A 25,895-nucleotide genomic window follows, 5' to 3' on the forward strand; every position below is an offset into this window, starting at 1 on the left:
TTAATAAACTGAAAGGTTAATGAATTGAAATAGTTGTACATATAGGGGCGGGCCACGCTCATATTTTCTGGTCTTGTCCTAAAATTCAGAAATACTGGCAGGATATCCACTCCACCTTGGAGACCATTCTGTGTTTTGAGATACCTCTGTCTGTTTCTTTTCTACTGTTGGGAAATATCCCTAAAGAGTTTCTAATACATGATAAATATTTAATCAAGATCCTCAGCAGCAAGTAAAAAAGCAATCACACGACGCTGGTGCCAGCAGGACCCACCAACGAAAGATCAATGGATGGACATTATTGAGGAACTGTATGCTATGGAAAAACTAACATTCATACTTAGACTACAAGAGGATAAATTCTATAAAAAGTGGGAAAAGTGGAATCTCTTCTCTCAGCCTATAACGATATTGCAATAGGATTTCATTGAATGTTTTTTGTAATATGAAAAATGCAGCCTTTTTCTTTCTTTTTTTCTTCTTTTTCTTTTCTTTTTCTTTCCGTATAGTGTCAGTTGTGTTTTCTTGTCTGTTCTTCCTTCAATAAAAATTAAGTGAAAAAAAGAAATAGTTGTACATACAGGATACCCTCCATAAATGTCAAACAATAGACTTGTGTATAGCCAGACAACTATTCCACAATCGAATGCTATATTGAGTCTGGAACTACACCTCCCCTAATCCGACTAAGGTGTTTGTCATTTCCTTGCAGACTGTATGACGGAAGCATTTGAAAATTGTGAGAGGCAACAGTCTGGCAACACAAGACTATAGTCAAACAAAGACATTGGCAGCATAAAACAAGTATTCCACAACACTGGTGTCATTTTTCTTTCTCTACAAAAATGTCATAAAACAACACAATCATTAACATGTTTTCTCCAATCTTTCCATTCACATTATTTCTCATCATTACCCGTTCCCCGCCAACAACATTACAGTATGGTCCTCGTTATGTTCTTTTTTTTATTTTTAAGCCATGCTTCATGCTTGTATCTTTGGTTTGGTTTGGTTTGGTGTTCTGAAAACTGTTTGTCAAATATATAAATGGTAAATTAAAACATAGAATATATGGTTCGTTTTCTGAATACGGTTTAGAAATTGTTCATTAAAATCTTAGAAATAGGTATTTAAAACTAAAATGTAACCCGATTCATTTTAACGCACTGATGTTATTATATGCCTTTATCTTCTGGATGATTGAACCTCAATGGAAACGGTGCCATTGATTAAACATGCGCATTATATGGTTAAATGGGCCCTAAGAGATTAACTAGAAAAAGTGCCCTTCTGGGCACAGGTCTCCACCAGGAGGATAGGAGAGTGTGTGATGTTTGGTGTGTGTGTGTGTGTGTGTGTGTGTGTGGCCTGTTGTAGCGCCACCATGAGGCTGATTTGAAAACTGGCATTTCTTCCTCAGCCTATAGTGGGAATAGGCATAGGCACACTGCCATGTCTTCCTTCTCAGAATGCATTTATTTCATGTGGATTCCAAGGGATTCGATTTCCCAAAAGTTGCGTAACTGATCTGACAGTGCCTGTTCCTCTCCGACTTCACCACGGTCCACAACTTCAGTTATGATATTTAGCGTGGTGACTGACTTCTCCTTGCACCAGCCATCCAAATACACTTTCCAGTGCAGTCCTTCATTCAGTCTCTCCATTTTTCCTGTGACCATTTTCCAATATTGGTCTCTGCCAATTAGGACTTCTAATTCCACTGCATCCGTCCCTATGATGGGTACATCTGCTATGTAGTACAGCGGCTAACAGCCATATTGTGAGAGAACCTTTCACTTGGTGATACAAGCGTGAAGTTTGGCATGAACATGCCTCTGGGTCACCTCTTTAACTTTTTTAACCGAGCCATCCAAGAATCCAATATGGCGGTGCTATTTCAAGATGGCCGCCACATCTAAATGTTAGCCTATGTCTAAATTTCTTACACATTTTAGGAAAAAAATCACCATTATAGATAGATAGATAGATAGATTTATTTTCTTTTTTAAAATTTTAATATATTTTTTTAATTCTTTATATATATATATTTTTTTTTTTGTCATTATTTTTAGTTTTCATACTGAAAATGGTAGCATGCTAATGCTACCATTTTCTAATGCTAATTAGCATGTTAGCATTATCATGTTAGCATGCTATGTTAGCATGCTACCATATTACTCTCTCACCTTTCTCTGTCCACATGTGAATTTCATGCTATCTCAATATCACAGCCAGTCCCCCTCATCCTCATTGTGCTCTATCGCCCTCCAGGAACTCTCGGGAACTTCCTGGAAGAACTAGACTCTCTGATCAGCTCGTTTCCGGAAGATGGCACCCCTCTGATTCTACTGGGTGACTTCAACCTTCCTACCTCAGAGAAATATCTTCCCGTTACATCCCTTCTGGCCTCATTTGACCTCTCCCTATCTCCCTCCCCTCCCACTCACAAGGCTGGTAATGTTTTGGACCTTGTGTTCTCCAGAGCCTGCTCTCCCTCCACACGCTCTGTTACCCCCTTAATTAGGTCTAACCACCACTTCATAACCTTCTCCCTCTCTTTCCCCACCCTCCCGCCTAAACCTATTAACCCTCCGAACGTCACCTCCCGACGCAATCTCAAGTCCCTAAACCCCTCCTCCCTCTCATCCTATATTCTCTCCTCTCTACCCTCCCTGGAGTCCTTCCTCTCCCTCTCACCTGACACTGCAACCTCATCCTTCCTCTCCTCTATCTCATCTGCATTCGACCAACACTGCCCGCTCTCATCCAGACCAGCTCGCTCATGTCCACCGGCTCCCTGGCTATCTGAAACACCTCTAAGGGCACCTCTAAGGGCAGCCGAAAGAAAGTGGCACAAGACAAAGCTACCAGCTGACTCACTCCTCTCCGCCTTCGCCCACTCACTAACCACTGCTAAAACCTCCTTCTACCACACCAAAATCCAATCCTGTACTGTAACCCAAGGAAGCTCTTCTCCACTTTCTCCTCCCTCCTTAAACCCCCTCCCCCCACTCAACCTTCATCCCTAACTGCTGATGTTTTTGTCAACTACTTCGAGAAGAAGGTTGATGATATCAGCAGCTCCTTTCCTCCCCTCCCACATAAAGTGGCATCTGACCCAACCAACACTAACCCCAACATACCATGCATGTCCTCCTTCTCTCCTCTTTCCCCAGACGAGGTTCTACAACTAGTGACATCCTCTAGACCTACCACCTGTCCTCTTGACCCTGTCCCGTCTCCAATCTTCCAGACCATCGCACCTGATCTGCTCCCCTTCATCACCTCCATCATCAACTCCTCAGTAACCTCAGGCTGCGTCCCATCTGCCCTCAAGTCAGCCAGAGTAACACCACTCCTCAAGAAACCAACCCTCGACCCCTCAGATGTCAAGAACTACAGACCGGACTACAGAAAGGTCTGTTATCATCCCCCGAACCCTCCAAACTGGGGTCCCACAGGGATCTGTACTTGGTCCCCTCCTTTTCTCACTGTACACTAAATCCCTTGGCACTATCATCTCTGCTCACAATATATCCTATCACTGCTACGCCGATGACACACAACTGTTTCTATCCTTCCCCCCCTCTGCCACTCAGGTGGAAGAGCGCATCACTGCATGCCTGGCTGACATCTCACAGTGGATGTCCTCCAACCACCTCAAACTGAACCCAGACAAGACTGAGCTTCTCTTCTTCCCAGCTAAGTCCTGCCCTATGCAGGAGCTAACTATTTCCGTAGACAACGCCCTGGTGTTGAGGAAGCCACCCCGTCAACATTCTCAGGTGTAGCAGCGATCACCACCTCTTCCCATGTCTGGAACTCTGCAGGCTTGGAAGGGATGCTATAGCATCTTGCAGATGAAGACTCTGGGCCCTCACTAGGTGGTGGAAGGGAGGCAGGCCAATGGGCTGCCCCTCGGGCGTCTGGTTTGGAGGGGGAAGGTGGTCCGGCTCTCGGACTGGGTCGAGTTGACTGGGTAGAGATCCATAGTGATTGAACTTCATTCCCGTAGGCGAGTGGATGGGCCGGAACTTTTACTGGCCCAGCCACCACTGGCTCAATCGGGGTGACGAAATACGGGTAGTCAGGCCCGATGAGGGTAAGAGGCTTCACTTTGACCACGTTGGTAAGTGGGAGGGTTAAGGTCGGATCCATCAGGTCAGGTTGACCTGCAGAGGTAATGGAGAAGGCCACGGCTGTACCGGTTATTTGAAGCACATTTGATCTCACCGTTAGGTTAAGGGCCTCGGGTGTGCCCCTCAGGTTAAGCTGCCGGACTGCAGCTGGGAGAATGATGGTCCTTTCGGTTCCATCATCTAGGACGGCAAAATCATCTGTGCTTCTTTCTCCATTAAATGGTGTGACCTTTGACACTTCCAACTTGACCTTTGAACAGTTTGGTTGGTCAATATGCAGCTTCTTGGTTGCTCCCATTGTGAGCATGCTCAGCTCCTTCTGGAACTCAGGTACGGCGTCCTCATCGGTGGGCCGATGGTCACCTGATGGCTGAGTAGCTGGAATGTTGGGTGGACTGGGTTCTTGTTGAGAGGGCAGTGTAACTGTAGGAGGTGGTATAGGGGTCCCGGGTTTTGCCGAGCAGATGGCTTGGTGCGTCGGCTCTGCAGTGAAGGCTACTGGGCCCAGCGCTGCACTCGGTCGTCCCTGGAGGGCTGCGTATGCATGGCGGTCAACGGACAGCTGCTGGGCTGAGCCCTCTGGTAGGTGGACGGACCTTCCCGGGTGGATGGTCTCTGTGCCTTCATCTGCCTGCTCGTTCTGCTCAAGGAAAGACGAGACAATCTGGGCCTCCTCCAACCTCTGCCTGGCCTGTCTCAGCCTCCGCTGTTGCACCATGTGCTTGGTGATGTCCTCCTTCTCCTGCAGGTCCCGCCGAGTCCGCTCCTCCAGGATCCGACATCGCTCGTCTGCGATTCTGTCCTCCTTGATCTGCTGTTCGATCTCTAACAGAGCCATGGCCCTCTTCCGTTCGTTGAGGGCGGCCACTTGGGTGTCATGCAGGGCTAACAAGTGTCCGCTGTGCCGACTTCTCTGGCTGGATGCTCTGGAGCCGTGTCCAGAAACCGCCTGGCTGGCAGCTCTGGAATAGTGAGCCGAGCCTGCCTGGCTGGGGGCTCTGGAGCCGTGGCCAGAACCTGCCTGGACGGACCCTCTGGAGTGATGGCTGGAGCCTGCCTGGCTCGGCGCTCTGGAGTGGTGGGTGGAGGTTGCCTGGCTCTGCTCTCTGGAGTGGTGGGTGGAGGTTGCCTGGCTCAGCTCTCTGGATTTGTGGGTGGAGGTTGCCTGGCTCGGCACTTTTGAGTGGTGGGCGGAGCCTGCCTGGCTGAACGATGCAGCAGGCGGTTCCTCTGCGGGCTGGCCCGGTATCAAGGCTGCACTCGGCTGTTGTCGCCTCCGCTGGGGGTGAGGCAACCCTTCAACCAGCAAGGCAGGTTGTTGCCTTGTGGCATGGGCCTTGGGTGGGACGGTGGCTCCCTGGAACGGCTTCATGGCCCTTTCGTCCGGCTCCGCTTGATCCTCCAATTTCTCTTCTTCCTCCTCATCCTCCAGCCTTCTGCCTTCCTCTCTGCCTGCCATCGGTTCCATTACATCCGGCTCGAAGGACCATTGAAAGAGTGCTGGCACTCGGAAATAGTTCGTATATGTGAAATGGACAGAATGGTGAGCAGGCAAGGCCACCGGCCAGGCTGACCAAGAGGAGGCAGAGGCAGAGGATTCGATTTAAGGTTTTAATTGGTGTGTGTGCTGTACAAAGGGGACAAACAATATAGTACTGCGACAATGGCCCCCAGAAGTCGGCATACCCCTACCGGAGTTAGGACCAAACACAACATAGTTTTTCCTCATCTCTAAGGCCTCCCATACATGAAATGGATTCTTGTATAAAAATATTTTACTGCAAAAGTGGTGAAATTGTTATTTAAAGTTATACACTTCAAACTAAAAATAAAGCCTGTCCGTCTGGTGGTTGAGGCACTTAAAGGCATGTAGATTCACAATGGAAGCTCTGAGAGGTTCAAAACTTGGCATACTTGAAGCCAGAACATACCTCTACATTCTAGAAGAGACTGAATGTCAATATCTGAATGTCAATATGAGATATAGTCATTTGAACACATACTTACAGTAGGCGGAATTGTACATCTATGTAGATGTCTTCTCTACTTTGTAGTGACTCTGGAATGGATTGTCATAGCAACACATATGATGGCTTGTAGGAAAGGTGAGGTTCTACTGAATCCAGCAATACCAATTGTGTAAATGTAGCTTGCATAATCGTGGAGTTATGCCACAAAACGTATATGGTGTCCCAAACGGGGGGAAATAAAACTAATGAAATCTACAGTATCACATTAGTTTTATTTTTACTTCACTTATCAAGGGTGGGAAAACATAAACAAATCACTTGAGTAGAAGTCCCTAAAATGTATGAAATGTCTCAAACTTGAGAAATGAGAAATTGTGAACAAATAGATGCCGCTTCAATAGAGAAATATGCAAGCCTAGATTGGAACTACTAACTATTATTATGTTGCAGCACATGACCTGGATCAAGCTCAAATCTCAATATTATCCTCCTAAATATAGATAATCAAGTTATTCATTTCTGTTATTTGAGAATGGAAAATAGACTTAATTAGTATCACTTGTAATATGGTTACTGCACATATACTATAGCCTAAAAATAGTGCGCGTAATGCACAACATAGATACTGTACAAATTCTGAAGTGTGTCTTTAAAATTTTACCAAAATGGAATATTGGATCCAAATCATCTTTGCTAAACAGTTGGAAAAAAGCACGAAACAAGACCCATAATGTATAAAGCCCACGGCAGAAGACCTTCAACACATACTAACTGTTGTTCAACAGAGAGATGATGTTCATAAAACCCTGGCAAACCCAAATTCAATACTCTCCTCTCCTCATCATATACTGTATCATGTTGAGAAAACTACTCCAGTAAGACCAGAGTGAGAGCATGCCGTCTCGTCAAGAAGACTGAATAGGGTACAACATTGTTGAATAGGATACAACACTGTTTAACATACAAATATATTGTTTCATTTGTGGGAAGGCCAGCACAATTGATTGATTGATTGATTGATGGATTTAATAGTTTATTAGACATAAATGTAAAAACAGCAACAGAGTACAGTCATACAATCAGTCCAAAAGGGATAGCACAAAAAAGTAATTGCGGTCTTGTGCAATCAGTTCATAGACAAAACCAGGACTACTGGTCAGAGTACCAGAGACAGGGCCTTCACATGGTCACTGGTCAGAGTACCAGAGACAGGGCCTTCACATGGTCACTGGTCAGAGTACCAGAGACAGGGCCTTCACATGGTCACTGGTCAGAGTACCAGAGACAGGGCCTTCACATGGTCACTGGTCAGAGTACCAGAGACAGGGCCTTCACATGGTCACTGGTCAGAGTACCAGAGACAGGGCCTTCACATGGTCACTGGTCAGAGTACCAGAGACAGGGCCTTCACATGGTCACTGGTCAGAGTACCAGAGACAGGGCCTTCACATGGTCACTGGTCAGAGTACCAGAGACAGGGCCTTCACATGCAGCATCAGAAAGATTGATGAAGTTGTACATCGGCTGCTCTCGTACCCAGATCTCTTTGCATATGATGACAAATATCATAAATGCTACCTAAAACACTAAATATCTAAACGAAATATAGCAGCTATAAAACAAAGAATTAGAACAGCAGACCAGTATCTATGTCAAAGGTTTTATTAATCTCACTGAAGTAGTTAACATCTTTCTTTAAATAAATGAAAGTGATGACAAGTCATCACTTTCAATAAATAAGAGTTATGACATACTGAAGACACTGGTCCATGGTTTTCTTCATCGATATATCTGCAGGTCTATGTAGTAGTTCTGGATTTTCTTGGAGATTTGCATCTTCTCTCATTGTGCCCATTTCCCATGGACACACTTTTAGAGCATGCAACATCAGACTTTCCATGTTCTACAAATTATAATGCTGTATGTTTCCAGGGTTTGTATTTAGACAATATCATCTTCTTCCTCAGAGTCAGTGTCTTCTGTATGTCATCATAACAGTCAAGGAGTTTATATACCGTAAATGGAAATTGGTGCATTTACAGTATATAGAGCTTTTATCCAAAGCACTTTACATAGATTGTGCATTACATTCACACATTCAGTCACACACCGATGGCAGAGGAAACCATACAAGACACCGACCTGCACATCGGGATCAATTAGGGGTTCAGAGTCTAACTCTGGGGGAGCCCTGGATCGAACTGAGAATATGGTATGATATAGTACTACCGGTATATTGTTAGTTCACACTGAATTTTGTCTTGCGAACCTCACGGTTCTCCATCCAGCCGCTCTATTGGCCACTCTATCCCTGAGGCACTGCCGCCTCGGCATATTACCGGTATTATACTGTATATTGTATATTTGTCATCATACACAAACAGATCTGGGTAGGAGAGGAGCAGATGATGTACAACTTCATCAACCTTTCTGATGCTGCATGAAGGACCTTAAGTCTCTGGTACACATACCAGTACCAGCCATAATGGCTGTCAGATGTTCTGGTCTTGTACTGGTCTTCACACAAATTAAAAATATCTTTGTATGTTAAACAATGTTGTATCAACCCTATTCAGTCTTCTTGATGAGACTGGTGCAGGCATGCTCTCACTCAACATTTGCAACTTGCTCATTACTGCAGCATATTGTCTGTATATAGAGCTACGGTTTTATGAACATCATCATCTCTCTGTTGAGCAACATTTAGTAAGATCATTTAAATTTTGAGTATCTGCCGATACCGATTTTTCCCCATCTGAAAATTATATTTTTATGCAACTCCTCCAATATCACAATAGTACAATATCCCAAATCACGGACAATATACAGTCTAATATCATGATATGGATATCATATTGATACTAGGGATGTCCCAATCACATTTTTGTGCTCCTGATCTGATCATTTAAAAATGTCATGATCGGCCCCGATTTCCGATACACTTCACATTATAAGATCACATAAGATGCACATAGGTGGAGCCAAATACTGTAGTAAAAATTGACTGTAACCAAATAACTCAAATAACAGAAATTAATAACTTGATTATTTATATTTATGAGGATAATATTGAGATTTGAGCTTGATGAGGGAACAGGCTTTCGCCTTTGCTGCCCCAACCCTGTGGAATGCCCTCCCTAAGGCACTCAGAGATGCCCCTACCCTTCAAACCTTCAAATCCACCCTCAAAACCCACCTCTTCAAAATTGCCTTCCCTTTTCACGGTCTTTTAATGTCCTTTTTCTATTAAAGTTGTTTTTAATTTGTTGTCACCTCTGTAAACCCCCCCCCCATGTAAAGCGTCTTTGGGTACTCAGAAAAGCGCTATATAAGTTTGAGATATTATATTATTATTATTTAACATCCAGGTCATGTGCTGCAACAATAATAGTTAGTAGTTCCACTGTAGGCTTGCATATTTCTCTATTGAAGCGGCATCTATTTCTTCACAATTTCTCATTTCTCAAGTTTGAGACATTTCATACATTTTAGGGACTTCTACTCAAGTGATTTGTTTATGTTTTCCCACCCTTGATAAGTGAAGTAAAAATAAAACTAATGTGATACTGTAGATTTCATTAGTTTTATTTCCCCCCGCTTGGGACACCATATACGTTTTGTGGCATAACTCCACGATTATGCAAGCTACATTTACACAATTGGTATTGCTGGATTCAGTAGAACCTCACCTTTCCTACAAGCCATCATATGTGTTGCTATGACAATCCATTCCAGAGTCACTACAAAGTAGAGAAGACATCTACATAGATGTACAATTCCGCCTACTGTAAGTATGTGTTTAAATGACTATATCTCATATTGACATTCAGATATTGACATTCAGTCTTTTCTAGAATGTAGAGGTATGTTCTGGCTTCAAGTATGCCAAGTTTTGAACCTCTCAGAGCTTCCATTGTGAATCTACATGCCTTTAAGTGCCTCAACCACCAGACGGACAGGCTTTATTTTTAGTTTGAGGTGTATAACTTTAAATAACAATTTCACCACTTTTGCAGTAAAATATTTTTATACAAGAATCCATTTCATGTATGGGAGGCCTTAGAGATGAGGAAAAACTATGTTGTGTTTGGTCCTAACTCCGGTAGGGGTATCTCGAAAACTAAAGCACTTTTTGACTGTTTGTTGCAGGACTAATAGTTGGCATCAATAAGCCTATCAGACAAATCATAAATGGCAGCTCAATCCATATTCAAGAGTATAAATAATATTAATAATTAAATCAAACATGCATAATTATAGATCATATATAACATATATATATATAATATCTTAAAGCATCAAATATATATAAGAAACTATATCTCTATGTTAAATAATCAATCAGGAACAATGCAGGCCAAATAGATAAGGAAAGCATCGATCAATCATATATGAAACATAAACATACCTATAACTTATGTCAAATATATACATATACATGATGCCCAATTAGGCAGGCCAAACATTATACATTCCATGCAGTTTCCATAAACCAGCGGAAATAACCCACATAACAAGCAGTTGACTCAAAGCACATGGGCAGTGCAGTGAGTCCATGCAGATGAGGTGATAAACAAACCATTAAATAAACAACTTAAAGAACTGCTGGTAATAGGAGAAACAATATACAGTCCATGATCACCTAACTCACGTTTGGTTCGTGGACGCACACAGTTGGAGGGGAAGAGAGAAATGGTGCTGGAGGTTGGTAGACAACAAGACACCACTGGTGTAGTGATCTTCTCAGCTTGAATGGGGGAATGAGTGCAGGACAGGTCCACTTATAGCCTCCAACACCTGTGCGTGGCCAATAGACAAGCTGCCACTCACTCAGGCTTGATTGGATGGGAGTTACTCTCCATGAGCCTTTTGACAAGATCAGCCGTTCCCGGCAGCGTCTAGTGAACAGATCTAATGAACAGATTTAAGGCTTCCGGTGGACGATCTCTTCAAAATAAGAGTACCCTCTAGAGTATTGAAAAAAAGTTTAATTTGCACATTAAAACTACAAATTAAGCATTTAAATGATGCTATATGATGCTATAAGACACACATTATGTTTCTGTGTAAAAATAAGTAATTAAATCATTATAATAATAATAATAAAGTTATCTAAATGGATAAATGCTATTCACTGGAGTGCATGGACTTTATAAAGTGGACACTGGACAAAAGACGGCTCCGCGAGGCAACTATCTGGACATACCCACGCGTTCGGGGAGATGTCCTCTACCACACCCCACTCTCCGCTAAGCGGGAGAGGTGTAAAATTCACAGCAGCAGACCTTCTACTGTGGTCAATGCTGAAAAAAGTACCGTTTCCGGACCCAGAATGGACACTGGACAAAAGACGGCTCAGCGAGGCAACTATCTGGACATACCCACATGTTCGGGGAGATGTCCTCTACCACACCCCACTCTCCGCTAAGCGGGAGAGGTGTAAAATTCACAGCAGCAGACCTTCTACTGTGGTCAATGCTGAAAAAAGTACCGTTTCCGGACCCAGAATGGACACTGGACAAAAGACGGCTCCGCGAGGCAACTATCTGGACATACCCACACGTTCGGGGAGATGTCCTCTACCACACCCCACTCTCCGCTAAGCGGGAGAGGTGTAAAATTCACAGCAGCAGACCTTCTACTGTGGTCAATGCTGAAAAAAGTACCGTTTCCGGACCCAGAATGGACACTGGACAAAGAGGCCTCCGCGAGGCAACTATCTGGACATACCCACGCGTTCGGGGAGATGTCCTCTACCACACCCCACTCTCCGCTAAGCGGGAGAGGTGTAAAATTCACAGCAGCAGACCTTCTACTGTGGTCAATGCTGAAAAAAGTACCGTTTCCGGACCCAGAATGGACACTGGACAAAAGACGGCTCCGCGAGGCAACTATCTGGACATACCCACACGTTCGGGGAGATGTCCTCTACCACACCCCACTCTCCGCTAAGCGGGAGAGGTGTAAAATTCACAGCAGCAGACCTTCTACTGTGGTCAATGCTGAAAAAAGTACCGTTTCCGGACCCAGAATGGACACTGGACAAAAGACGGCTCCGCGAGGCAACTATCTGGACATACCCACACGTTCGGGGAGATGTCCTCTACCACACCCCACTCTCCGCTAAGCGGGAGAGGTGTAAAATTCACAGCAGCAGACCTTCTACTGTGGTCAATGCTGAAAAAAGTACCGTTTCCGGACCCAGAATGGACACTGGACAAAAGACGGCTCCGCGAGGCAACTATCTGGACATACCCACACGTTCGGGGAGATGTCCTCTACCACACCCCACTCTCCGCTAAGCGGGAGAGGTGTAAAATTCACAGCAGCAGACCTTCTACTGAGGTCAATGCTCAAAAAAGTGCTGTGCCTTGGGGCATTGACATGAAATCACTGGCCTATAACATGCATTGCAAAGTAATACTAATTATTTTGGTAATTACTGGTGTTTGAACACTAATGTCTGCATCAATGACAATGGTAATGTCATTCACTATGTAGATGGGCCATTAACAGTAATAGTTTATTTTTACAGTGCTGTGTTTATACATTCCTCCAAACCCTCTTTCTGGCTGGGTTTATATATATAACGATCGTTATATATATAGTGGCCCTCTCCATAGCATTACATTTATAAAAGAATAAAAGAATACAGACAAGGCTTTGAAAGTTAGAAAGAAAATACCTTTTAATTAATCATGAATCATTTCTCATTCACTGTTACACAGAAGAAGAAGAAATCATATCAATAATGATCATCACAATCAGAAATAAAACGCTCATTTAAAAGTTTCCAAATCCCTACAATATTTGTACATCTGGTAGTATGCTGATGTCACCACAATAAAGACTCATTAACTGTTGGCTTACAAAAATGCTGGGACAAATATATGCCCTTTTGTCAACAACAACAGATAGTTGGACATACCTGCTGTAGAAGCTACTGTATGTCTCTGGTTGTCAGTGGTGGAATAATTACTCAAATGTAAGTACAAGTATGAATACTGCAGTGCAATGTCAATCTTATGGTGAATTCCTGTTCTGTTCTCTGGCTATATAGAAGTGTCTCTAAATGTTTTGATGAACTGAACAAGGTGGACCCTCTTGTAAACAAGTGTAATGCTTTATTGAGTCGTCCACTCACAGTAAACAGTCTTTGTATTGAGTTGTGCTTGAAATGTACTGTAATTATGCAAACTGTTAATACATATTTCAATCAAATCAATCAAAACATTTGGAAATATTTTGTTTAATACAAGTAAAAGTCCGGTATTAAATCATATCCGGTATCAAATTGACTAGAGTAATCCATACTGTATAATCAGTTTTGTTAATCACCACTTTTCTACCGCTGTCGTTAGAAAATCAATGGCGCCTGCCGGCATACTTCATGTGAGATGACCTTTAAAATTCATCTCCATTCATTCGAAGACGGCATATTTCATATAGCTTACACTGGCAACATATATCACACAAAGGACAAATTGAGAGGTAGATACATTAGAAGCACAGAGCGTGCAAACTTGGGTAGATCAATGATGAACCGATTTGCACATAATGCCTACATTGAGGCAGTGAACATTGCAGACCCAAGGTCTTTAATAGCTGGAAATCGTAGCGGAGTTGGCAAAGACACTTCTTTGTACAGGCAGGTCAAATATGAACAGCGGAAACAAGGATGGAAGGATAACAGTGAGATCAAAGCTTTGATGGACCTTAAAAAAGAATGGGAGGATAAAGACACAGACAGTGTTGTTGTAAAAGGATTCATTCAAGTTATTAAAGTTAGTCCCCTTAAGGTTATATGTTTTAGTGAAGCAGGAGTGAAACTGTGGCACAATGCGACAGCACAATGTGCGGCATCATGGGATGCCACAGGGGGGATCATTAAGACTAAACTAACAGAGAAAAGGATTTTGTATTATGAAATTATAGTAAGTTCATTTAATTAATCAACTCCTGTTGCATTCATGATCTCTGAAGAACATACTCAATCAGCTATAGAGGAACTACTCACACAATTGAGATGCAAAGAGAAGGAGATATTTGGTACAAACACAACACCGATTCAGATTAATAGTGACAGGTCCATAGTGCTTTTAAAAGCCAGTATGCATATCTTCAATCAAGATAGCATGAGTATGTACTTGTTACGCTGCTGGAGAATAGTGGTAGGAAAGGCAGATAACAAAGATTTAGATTTCTGTACCATAAGGGCATGTAAGAGTCATTTGATGAAACAGGCAAGTCACATTTGCAAACAACAGTACATACACAGAGATAAGAGGTATACTTTGGCTATGTACATCTTCAGCACTTTAGTTAATGCCAAAACACTACAACAAACAAGTACAATAGTACAAGCTGCTTGTATTGTACTTGGTAGTAAAAGGAACTCCAGCGTGGTGCAAGCCAGTCTTGACACCATCATGTCTGAGACACAGAATCTAGCGCCACAGAAAGAAAATGTTGATAAAAAGCATGATCAACAAGACACTGTGATTGATCATGACTTCTTTGGTGATTTTGAGGATGTCAGTGAAAGTACATCTCCTTTCAAAGAACATTTTGACACAGTAAGGACTGAAGCCAATAAAGCAATGAAAACCACCAATGACACAGGTGAAAATACCTACCATGGGGAACTGATTTTAAACAAGCTGTTCAAGATGTTCAATTCTTCTATTACTAATATTTTTGCATTACCGCTGCCACAGAAAAGAGAGTCCCTCAATTCTCTTTTCGAACACTCAATCATGGAAGGTGTAAGTCCAGACAAGTGTACAGCATGTGGTTGTGATATGAAGCGACAAATATGTTGGAATGACTCTCCTGATTTCATTACTCTTTCTCTGTCGCGTGTTACTGATCGTGGGTCGGTGAGCCGCAGGCATGTAGAACCATCTGGTGTAATCGAAATTCCTATTTGTGACGGCGGTAAAATTAAGTATAAGTTGGCCTCAATCATTTGTCATATAGGCGCTATGGCCAAAACTGGACACTTTTGGGCAGACTTGCTTTATGACAATGTTGTAATTAAAGCAAATGACACAATGATAGAAATATTACCAGCAGCAAATGCTGTGCGAGAGTCAAAAGTAAATGGGTGCTTATATTTCTATGTGAAATGTGGTGATGCTGGCATCACAATAGACAAGGATAATAATAGAACAATAACGGAGGACAATTTGGAAAAAGATGATGATGATGTGGTTTTATGCAATGAAAGTCTAAATGACAATATGTGTGAAGCCATACCATTACCAATTCTAACATTTCTACAACAGACATCTGCTTTCAAAAAATGTCACACACGGCTTGAAGAAGCAGCAGCGCAGGACTCAACATTTAGACGGAAACTTGAGAAATTCAATCTAGCCAACACATCAGTGTCATTAGTGTCTCAGACATTTTCTAGGACAGACGTATACACCATATTAAACAGCTTTGTAGAATACACACTTCAGTCTCCTTTCCTTGGAGATGACCTGCTTTGCCTGAAAAGTCTTAGTCTGTATAGTTGTACTCAATGTGGTGACAAGGCCTTACCATCTACAAAGAACATGTCACAATTTATAGTGCAGCCACTGGACGTGTCACAAAAAGGCATCTTAGACACAATTGCACAAGTATATAGATGTACCAAGAACATCACAGAATTGGTGGAGCTATGAGTTGGTAATATTGCCAGTCAACCTCCAAAAGACTCATTGGGGAGCAATTGTCGTAGATTTCTCTAAAAAGACAGTGGAGGGTGATAGCATAATCTTAGATGTTGTTCTAATGGATTCAGTCCATAGCTATGAACAAGACCTGGTTAATGTATTTGGTCCACTGCAAAAATACTTAGCCTTACAGTACTTTGCAATTCATGGTAGAGGTATGGCTATCACATTTAGATATGAGTGTTATGACAGTTGCCCTCATTTCATAACACAAACTGATACCAGTAGCTGTGGTCTCTACACTTGTTTGTTTTCCAAAGCTGTTCTGTTTGACGTGAGTCTCAACACTTACCAAACAGAGACTGAAAAGCGAGATTGTGTATTGTATGAGCTGACAGGAAAAAATGTATTGCTCTGAGTACATAGTTTAAGTACTGCACTGCACTAAAAGGCTCTGTTTTATCAGAAAGAGGGTTTGGAGGAATGTATAAACACAGCACTGTAAAAATAAACTATTACTGTTAATGGCCCATCTACATAGTGAATGACATTACCATTGTCATTGATGCAGACATTAGTGTTCAAACACCAGTAATTACCAAAATAATTAGTATTACTTTGCAATGCATGTTATAGGCCAGTGATTTTTTTACACCTCTCCCGCTTAGCGGAGAGTGGAGTGTGGTAGAGGACATCTCCCCGAACGCGTGGGTATGTCCAGATAGTTGCCTCGCGGAGGCCTCTTTTGTCCAGTGTCCATTCTGGGTCCGGAAACGGTACTTTTTTCAGCATTGACCACAGTAGAAGGTCTGCTGCTGTGAATTTTACACCTCTCCCGCTTAGCGGAGAGTGGGGTGTGGTAGAGGACATCTCCCCGAACGCGTGGGTATGTCCAGATAGTTGCCTCGCGGAGGCCTCTTTGTCCAGTGTCCATTCTGGGTCCGGAAACGGTACTTTTTTCAGCATTGACCACAGTAGAAGGTCTGCTGCTGTGAATTTTACACCTCTCCCGCTTAGCGGAGAGTGGGGTGTGGTAGAGGACATCTCCCCGAACATGTGGGTATGTCCAGATAGTTGCCTCGCGGAGGCCTCTTTTGTCCAGTGTCCACTTTATAAAGTCCATGCACTCCAGTGAATAGCATTTATCCATTTAGATAACTTTTATTATTATTTAATTACTTATTAGTAATTTAATTACTTATTTTTACACAGAAACATAATGTGTGTCTTTACAATAACTGTAATGTAATAATAATACTAATTGTTATAATAGGTGTATTATTGCTTGATGAAATAGGAACCTTTATTGCTTAGATAGGAACCTAGGAACCTTGCTTATACAGGTGCGTGACGCACGGTACGCACGGTACCTGTTGTTGGTTGCACTAGACTGAGCTGACAGGTTGTTTATTACTACTCTTAGCACGGGACTTTATAATAAACTATTGCCCGGCTGGGCTAAACTACAATCCTTTTTGGGTGATTCTTAACGAAAAGAACACACTTTTACACTAATAATGTAACGTAATAGTTATTTAATTAACGAATTAAAAATATTATTTTATTCTGAAGGCAACCGGATGTCTTAAATCTGCTAGCTCTCAGAGCGGAAGTCTTAAATTTGCTCATAAGACGGAGCCGTGGTTCCCCCTCAACTCTCTCTCTTTCCGCCCTGTGTGACCCCACACAAGGCATTCCACTGTGAACTAACACTGCCACCTATTGGCAGGTGGTGGAAACTATGGATTTAAACACTTATGTGACTTAAACAGGTATGATTGCAAACGCAATCAGCACTAACTATGAGACCCTGCAGATCATTGCGAATGCACTGAGCACTAACTATGAGACCCTGCAGACAAGTAAGACGCGCAAACGCGGGAAGCGAACGCAGCTCGTAAATTGCAATAACAACAATTAGAATAAATTACGTACATTTTTTTTCTTTTTAGTTAGTAATGTTTTTAAGTTTTCTACTGTGTGTGTGTGTGCTTTAGTGATGTGCTCCCATTAGATGTTTTGAAAACATCTCTTTGTGCCTATTTTGCCCTGTCCTCTGTTTGAAAGAGCCACAACCTCCTTTAGTTTGATGGAGGTTGCACGCACGCACGCACGCAGTCACCAGGGTGATGACCTTTAACCTCTGACTGAGTCTGGGACGGAATCGTGTCAAGAGGTCAGAGGTGAGTCTGGCCACATAGAAAGCTGAGTCAAGTTTTTGAAGAACTGAGCAATTAAATGACTGTGGTGTCAGAATGTCACACGCGCGCGCACACACACACACACACACACACACACACACACACACACACACACACACACACACACACACGCACACTCACACTCACACTCACACACACACACACACACACACACACAGGGAAAGCTTCCCATCGGTCAGCTCACACAATTTAAACATGGCGTGACAGATGGAACACATGATGTGATTTTCTGATTTGGCCTTTAGAAACGTGGTTTGTTTGTTATAGTCAACAAGCAGAACGGGGAGGGCTTGACTGTGGCTCAGTGACGGTGGACAGACAGTGTGAGAACTCGGGGCGGCGGTGGCTCAGGGGTAGAGTGCCTGGATGGTAACCGTAAGGTTGCCAGTTCGAACCCGGGCTAACCCAGAGTTACTGTCGAAGTGTCCTTGAGCAATTAATTGCTCCCGATGTGCTAGTTGGTGCCTTGCATGGTTTCCGCTGCCATCGGTGTATGAATGTGTGTGTGTGAATGGGTGAATGTAATCAAATGCACAATCTCTGTAAAGCGCCTTGGATAAAGGCGCTATATAAATGCACCATTTACCATTTACCATTTTAGAACTCGGAGCACAATACTGACATCAGTTTGTATAGTAGGCCTACTTAAAAATAAATATATGAATGTCATGGGTGTGCATATAGGTTGAGAGTACAGTCTCCATCTCATGCGGATTGTCACACATGCACAGGTGTGAGCCGGTCTCATTCCTGACACACTGCTGGCACTGGTCTGTCAACTGTCCCGCCTGAACACCAGCGTTGATTTCGTCGACTACAACTAAGGCGATAAATGTTCGTCGACTGCATACCTTTTTCCACTGACAAAAACGAAATTGAAACTAAATGAAAACTAAGCTACGCCTAAGACTATAAATATATTGTCAATTTCGTCAACAAATAAAAACTAGAGTAAAATGTTAGGAAGCGACTGGTGGACAAGAGATCTAGTGTTAGTTAGCACTTGGTTGCATGCTGAAAATAGCAGATGTGAGCTTATATAGATCTGCTATTTTCAGCAAGTGTAAAATCAGTCAAATTACAACGGCATCAAGGCCTTAAATACATTTTTCGACTAAATCACATGTAGATTTAGTTGACTAAAATCTTAGGATATTTAGTCGACTGAAACCTAAAACATTCCCGGTGACTAAAATGTGACTGTCACGGGGCAACCCGTGCCCTATATAGGCCATGAGCCAAAATTCCCAAATTGCGCGTTATGCATCCAAAGGGTGGGCAATTTTATTTTCGATTTTGTGACTAGCTGTACATCTCTACTTTATAGTTTGGCATGATAACCATTGCAAACTCGTAGCTTAGTGGTGGTTATCATGCGTTGAATATGTGGACCCCTATATTGTCACCATCAAAATGTCCTAACAAATATATGGATAACTTTTGAACCTTAACTTGTGTCAAGACTAATGAAACCACTTTTCTGCATAATTAAAACATGGGAAATTGTTTGGAATGGTTATTGTACTTGTTCAAAACTTCTATATATGCTTAAATGGCATTTTAATGCAATATTTCCATCCCAAATATGATGATTTTGAAAAAAGCTAGTAAATATACCCATTTTAAAAGTGTATGCTGAGACCCAACATGTTTCTAATGGCAATAGAAAGCTGCCCATCGTTCTAAGCTTCGATTTGAGTGGTAACATGTGGTTGTACCTCCTGACATACTGTCAGAAATGTGATAAGTGATGACATGAGCCAGTGTCCCAAAATTGAGCTATGGTATCAAATGGGCCCGGCAAGGCTTGGTGTTTCTTTCTTTTCTCGTGGGTGGGTGGAGGGCACCCAGGCAGCCCAGCACCTATCCCCCCCCCCCCCCCCCCCCCCCCCCCCCACGCACACACACAGTGCCTCCCACAATGAATACAATTGGAAAGTCTAGGAAGCGGAGCATCTCTCCAACAACATCATCATTCCCCATTTACAACTCTGGTCAGAGAGTGGGTCCTCCAGCCATAGTCAGCCTAGATGCGGACGCAGGGAAACAAATCCAGGATGCCAGGGTGAAAAACTTGATCTGGCTGCTCACCAGGATGTCAAACCCAGACGACCAAACTATCAGCAGTCAGACTGGATTTAACATCCTCATCCGCACTGACATACAAGTCGTCCAGGACACTGTGGGCTACCTACCAACAATCAATGCCCCAGCTACTGATATGTCGACTGTCAATTAAATCCTCACCCAAACTCTGACCATCATGGAGACCTTGGAACTGAACGAGATTGTCTGTGTCTTTGACCAAGCTCTCTACGCCAAGGCCACAGAAATCACTTGGAAACGTGAGAAGTTCAGTAACATCATATTGAGGATGGGAGCGTTCCATACCATCTGCAACTTCCTATCGACCATTGGGAAGAGGTTTCAGGATGCTGGCCTCCGTGACCTGTGTGTGGAGTCTGGTGTCATCGCAGAAGGCTCCATCACAGCTGTGATGGAAGGGCGCAGGTACAACCGTGCTGTCAGGCTTCACAACATTGTCTATGTGGCCATGATGAGGCTAGCATGGAAGGGGTTTCTGTCATGGATCCAGGTCAACCACAGAGCAGAGGTTCACCATCTGGAAGAAACCCTGAAGATCATATCAGGTTTCCATGATCTGGTGTCACAGACAACCTTCACAGCGCTCATAGATGACACATCTTGTGCTCACATCCTACAGCTGTTTCAAGAGTATCTTGATTCCCTCAGAAACGGCAACCCTCTGGCAGCTTTCTGGATGTCATACCTTGACATGGTAGAGATCATGCTGGATTTGATTCGCGCATCAAGAGAGGGGGATTGGCTGCTGAAACCTCTTCCCAATGGTCGATAGGAAGTTGCAGATGGTATGGAACGCTCCCATCCTCAATATGATGTTACTGAACTTCTCATGTTTCCAAGTGATTTCTGTGGCCTTGGCGTAGAGAGCTTGGTCAAAGACACAGACAATCTCGTTCAGTTCCAAGGTCTCCATGATGTTCAGAGTTTGGGTGAGGATTTCATTGACAGTCGACATATCAGTAGCTGGGGCATTGATTGTTGGTAGGTAGCCCACAGTGTCCTGGACGACTTGTATGTCAGTGCGGATGAGGATGTTAAATCCAGTCCAACTGCTGATAGTTTGGTCGTCTGGGTTTGACATCCTGGTGAGCAGCCAGATCAAGTTTTTCACCCTGGCATCCTGGATTTGTTTCCCTGCGTCCGCATCTAGGCTGACTATGGCTGGAGGACCCACTCTCTGACCAGAGTTGTAAATGGGGAATGATGATGTTGTTGGAGAGATGCTCCGCTTCCTAGACTTTCCAATTGTATTCATTGTGGGAGGCACTGTGTGTGTGCGTGGGGGGGGGGGGGGGGGGGGGTAGGTGCTGGGCTGCCTGGGTGCCCTCCACCCACCCACGAGAAAAGAAAGAAACACCAAGCCTTGCCGCGCCCATTTGATACCATAGCTCAATTTTGGGACACTGGCTCATGTCATCACTTATCACATTTCTGACAGTATGTCAGGAGGTACAACCACATGTTACCACTCAAATCGAAGCTTCGAACGATGGGCAGCTTTCTATTGCCATTAGAAACATGTTGGGTCTCAGCATACACTTTTAAAATGGGTATATTTACTAGCTTTTTTCAAAATCATCATATTTGGGATGGAAATATTGCATTAAAATGCCATTTAAGCATATATAGAAGTTTTGAACAAGTACAATAACCATTCCAAACAATTTCCCATGTTTTAATTATGCAGAAAAGTGGTTTCATTAGTTTTGACACAAGTTAAGGTTCAAAAGTTATCCATATATTTGTTAGGACATTTTGATGGTGACAATATAGGGGTCCACATATTCAACGCATGATAACCACCACTAAGCTACGAGTTTGCAATGGTTATCATGCCAAACTATAAAGTAGAGATGTACAGCTAGTCACAAAATCGAAAATAAAATTGCCCACCCTTTGGATGCATAACGTGCAATTTGGGAATTTTGCTCATGGCCTAATAGACACTAGAAGACTCCACAATGTGAAACTGAACATTACAAACGCACACTGCACAGCTGCTCCCATTAATTGATTGATTGATTGATTGAAATCTTTATTAACAGTTTGTAGAATTTACAGTACATTTTAAGCACGAACTCAATACAAAGACTGTCAACTGTGAGTGGACGACCCAATTAAGCATTACACTTGTTTACAACAGGGTCCACATTGTTCAATTCATCAAAACATTTAATTAATGTTAATGTTAACAGTCATTAATGTCTTAATGACTGTTGGTAGGGCGTTCCACATTTTGGTGGCATAGGAGCGAAAATAATTTAGTCCCTTGTTTGTGCCGATTCTGGGTTGTACATGGTTTGTTGCACTCCCTCTGGTCAGAGCCGAAGAGTTTGATCAATCCTCATGGGCCCCCCCCCCCGCAGTCGGTCCGTCGGGAGGTCCGCCGGTCCGTCGGGAGGTCCGCCGGTCCGTCGGTCCGTCGGTCGTAACTCTGTCATTTCTCTACCGTTTTGGACGGGGGTGGTCTCATTTGAATCGTGTGGCCCCCCCGGGGGCGTCTATGGGGGTCTCGAGGTTCGGGGACCCCTGGGGGCCCCCAGGGACCCCCACATTGTAACTCTGTCATTTCTCTACCGTTTTGGACGGGGGTGGTCTCATTTGAATCGTGTCGCCCCCCTGGAGGTATCTATGGGGGTCTCGAGGTTCGGGGACCCCTGGGGGCCCCCAGGGACCCCCACATTGTAACTCTGTCATTTCTCTACCGTTTTGGACGGGGGTGGTCTCATTTGAATCGTGTCGCCCCCCTGGAGGTATCTATGGGGGTCTCGAGGTTCGGGGACCCCTGGGGGCCCCCAGGGACCCCCACATTGTAACTCTGTCATTTCTCTACCGTTTTGGACGGGGGTGGTCTCATTTGAATCGTGTCGCCCCCCTGGAGGTATCTTTGGGGGTCTTAAGGTTCGGGGACCCCTAGGGACCCCCAGGGACCCCCAAATGGTAACTCTGTCATTTCTCTAGCGTTTTGGACGGGGGTGGTCTCATTTGAATCGTGTCGCCCCCCCTGGAGGTTTCTTTGGGGGTCTCAAGGTTCGGGGACCCCTGGGGACCCCTGGGGACCCCCAAATTGTAACTCTGTCATTTCTCTACCGTTTTGGACGGGGGTGGTCTCATTTGAATCGTGTCGCCCCCCTGGAGGTTTCTTTGGGGGTCTCAAGGTTCGGGGACCCCTGGGGACCCCCAGGGACCCCCAAATGGTAACTCTGTCATTTCTCTACCGTTTTGGACGGGGGTGGTCTCATTTGAATCGTGTCGCCCCCCTGGAGGTTTCTTTGGGGGTCTCAAGGTTCGGGGACCCCTGGGGACCCCCAGGGACCCCCAAATGGTAATTCTGTCATTTCTCTAGCGTTTTGGACGGGGGTGGTCTCATTTGAATCGTGTCGCCCCCCTGGAGGTTTCTATGGGGGTCTCGAGGTTCGGGGACCCCTGGGGGTGCGTGCGTGCGTGCGCGCGCGTGCGTGCGTGCGTGTGCGCTTGCGTGCATGCGTATACGGGTGCTTGTGTGCGCGCGCGTGCGTGCGCGCGTGCGTGCATGCGTATACGGGTGCTTGTGCGTGTGCGCGCGCGCGTGCGTGCGTGTGCGCTTGCGTGCATGCGTATACGGGTGCTTGTGTGCGCGCGCGTGCGTGCGTGTGCGCGTGCGTGCATGCGTATACGGGTGCTTGTGCGTGTGCGCGCGCGCGTGCGTGCGTGTGCGCTTGCGTGCATGCGTATACGGGTGCTTGTGTGCGCGCGCGTGCGTGCGTGCGTGCCTTAAGACCCCCAAAGATACCTCCAGGGGGGCGACACGATTCAAATGAGACCACCCCCGTCCAAAACGGTAGAGAAATGACAGAGTTACAATGTGGGGGTCCCTGGGGGCCCCCAGGGGTCCCCGAACCTCGAGACCCCCATAGATACCTCCAGGGGGGCGACACGATTCAAATGAGACCACCCCCGTCCAAAACGGTAGAGAAATGACAGAGTTACAATGTGGGGGTCCCTGGGGGCCCCCAGGGGTCCCCGAACCTCGAGACCCCCATAGACGCCCCCGGGGGGGCCACACGATTCAAATGAGACCACCCCCGTCCAAAACGGTAGAGAAATGACAGAGTTACGACCGACGGACCGACGGACCGGCGGACCGGCGGACCTCCCGACGGACCGGCGGACCTCCCGACGGACCGGCGGACCTCCCGACGGACCGACGGACCTCCCGACGGACCGACGGACCTCCCGACGGACCGACGGACCTCCCGACGGACCGACGGACCTCCCGACGGACCGACAGACCCCCCGACGGACCGACGGACCTCCCGACGGACCGACGGCCGTTGCGACGGACCTGGTCCGTCGCGACGGCGTCGGTCGCAAGAAATGGATTCTGCCCTCCCTCACAGACTCTACGTCGCTGCCTCTGGTGTTGTGGGTGTGGACTTCGTTTACATTAAGGAAGTATTTAGACAGGTACATGGGTATCTTGGTGGTGTATCGAATCTTGTGGACCAGACCCATTGCAAGATGCTGTACTCTGTCGTCGACCCTAAGCCATCCCAGCCTGTCAAAGTGGGCAGGGGTGAGGTGGGTTCGGGGGGTGAGGCCAAGTAGGAGCCTGACCAGTTTGTTTTGAGAGGTCTGGAGCCTTGTTTTAAGGGCCTTTGAGGTGCTGTGGTACCAAGAGGTGGATGCATAGTCAAAGAAACCTTGTACGAGGGCTCCTGTTAAGGTCTTCAAGGTGTTTTTGCTGACCAGTGAGGATATCCTGTAAAGGAATCTTGTTCTTTGATTGACTTTTTTGATTACGTTGGTGGCCATTTTATCACCGGAAAGATTGGCCTCCAGGATGGAACCTAGGTAGGTAATTTGATCTTTTCGTGTGATAATATTGTCACCCACTCTAACCAAGAAGCCATCTGCCTTGCTGAGTTTACTATTTGATCCGAAGAGGATGGATTCAGTTTTTCCCAGGTGTAAGGATAGTTTGTTATCAGCGAGCCAGGTGCAGATTCTACCGAGTTCAGAGCTGAGGGTCTTTTCAACCTGCAGTTTGTTCCTGTCCGAGACCAGCAGTGCTGAGTCATCTGCGAACAGGAACAAGTTGCAGTCACAAGCTGAAGTCATGTCGTTAACATAAATTAGGAACAGTAAAGGCCCTAGTATGCTTCCTTGTGGGACGCCACAGCTCACTGGGAGGGGAGGGGACAGTGTTCCGTTCACCTCCACCATCTGTTCTCTCCCCTCCAGGTAGGATTGCATCCAGCTCACTGATGTGCTATCAAAACCAATAGCTTTAAGCTTGTTAACCAGTATGGAGTGGTTCACGGTGTCAAAAGCCTTTTGGAGGTCCAGCATGACCATGCCGCAGTATTTTCCAGCATCCACCTCGTGTTTGATGTGGTCGCTCAAATAGAGGAGGCATGTGTCAGTGGAGTGGGATGTTCTGAAACCAGATTGGAACTCGTACAGCAATTTATTAGTGGCAAGATACTTTTCAACCTGTTCATAGACTATTTTTTCCATCACTTTCGAGATGGAGCTTAGAATAGAAATAGGGCGGTAGTTGCCGGGTTCTAATTTACTCCCTTTTTTGTACAAGGGGGTTACTTTGGCCAGTTTAAAATCTTGGGGGACCTGTCCCTGTTTGATGGAGAGGTTAACTATGTGGGTGATGACTGGAGCTATGGAAAAGGCTGAGTCTCTGAGAAATTTGGAGGGAATATTGTCATGGCCAGTGGCCTTGTGGGGTTGGAGGGCACTCAGTTTTTTAAGTACCTCCTCGGTTGTTACCATTGCCATTTTAAAATCATCTTTACA

General features: G+C 44.8%; 1 protein-coding gene across 1 annotated transcript in view; it reads right to left on the bottom strand.

Moving 5' to 3' along the window:
• Positions 1-8,289: 8,289 nt before the first annotated feature.
• LOC310856111 (uncharacterized protein) overlaps positions 8,290-25,895 on the bottom strand; it is a 38,119-nt gene continuing 20,513 nt past the window's right edge. The window contains exon 3 of the transcript XR_014569050.1: positions 8,290-8,300. The gene's annotated coding sequence lies outside the window, so the exon portion shown is untranslated. The remainder of the gene's footprint in view (positions 8,301-25,895) is intronic.

This window comes from Protomyctophum parallelum (assembly GCF_964188405.1).
Source record: "Protomyctophum parallelum genome assembly, chromosome: 3".
NCBI lineage: Eukaryota > Metazoa > Chordata > Actinopteri > Myctophiformes > Myctophidae > Protomyctophum > Protomyctophum parallelum.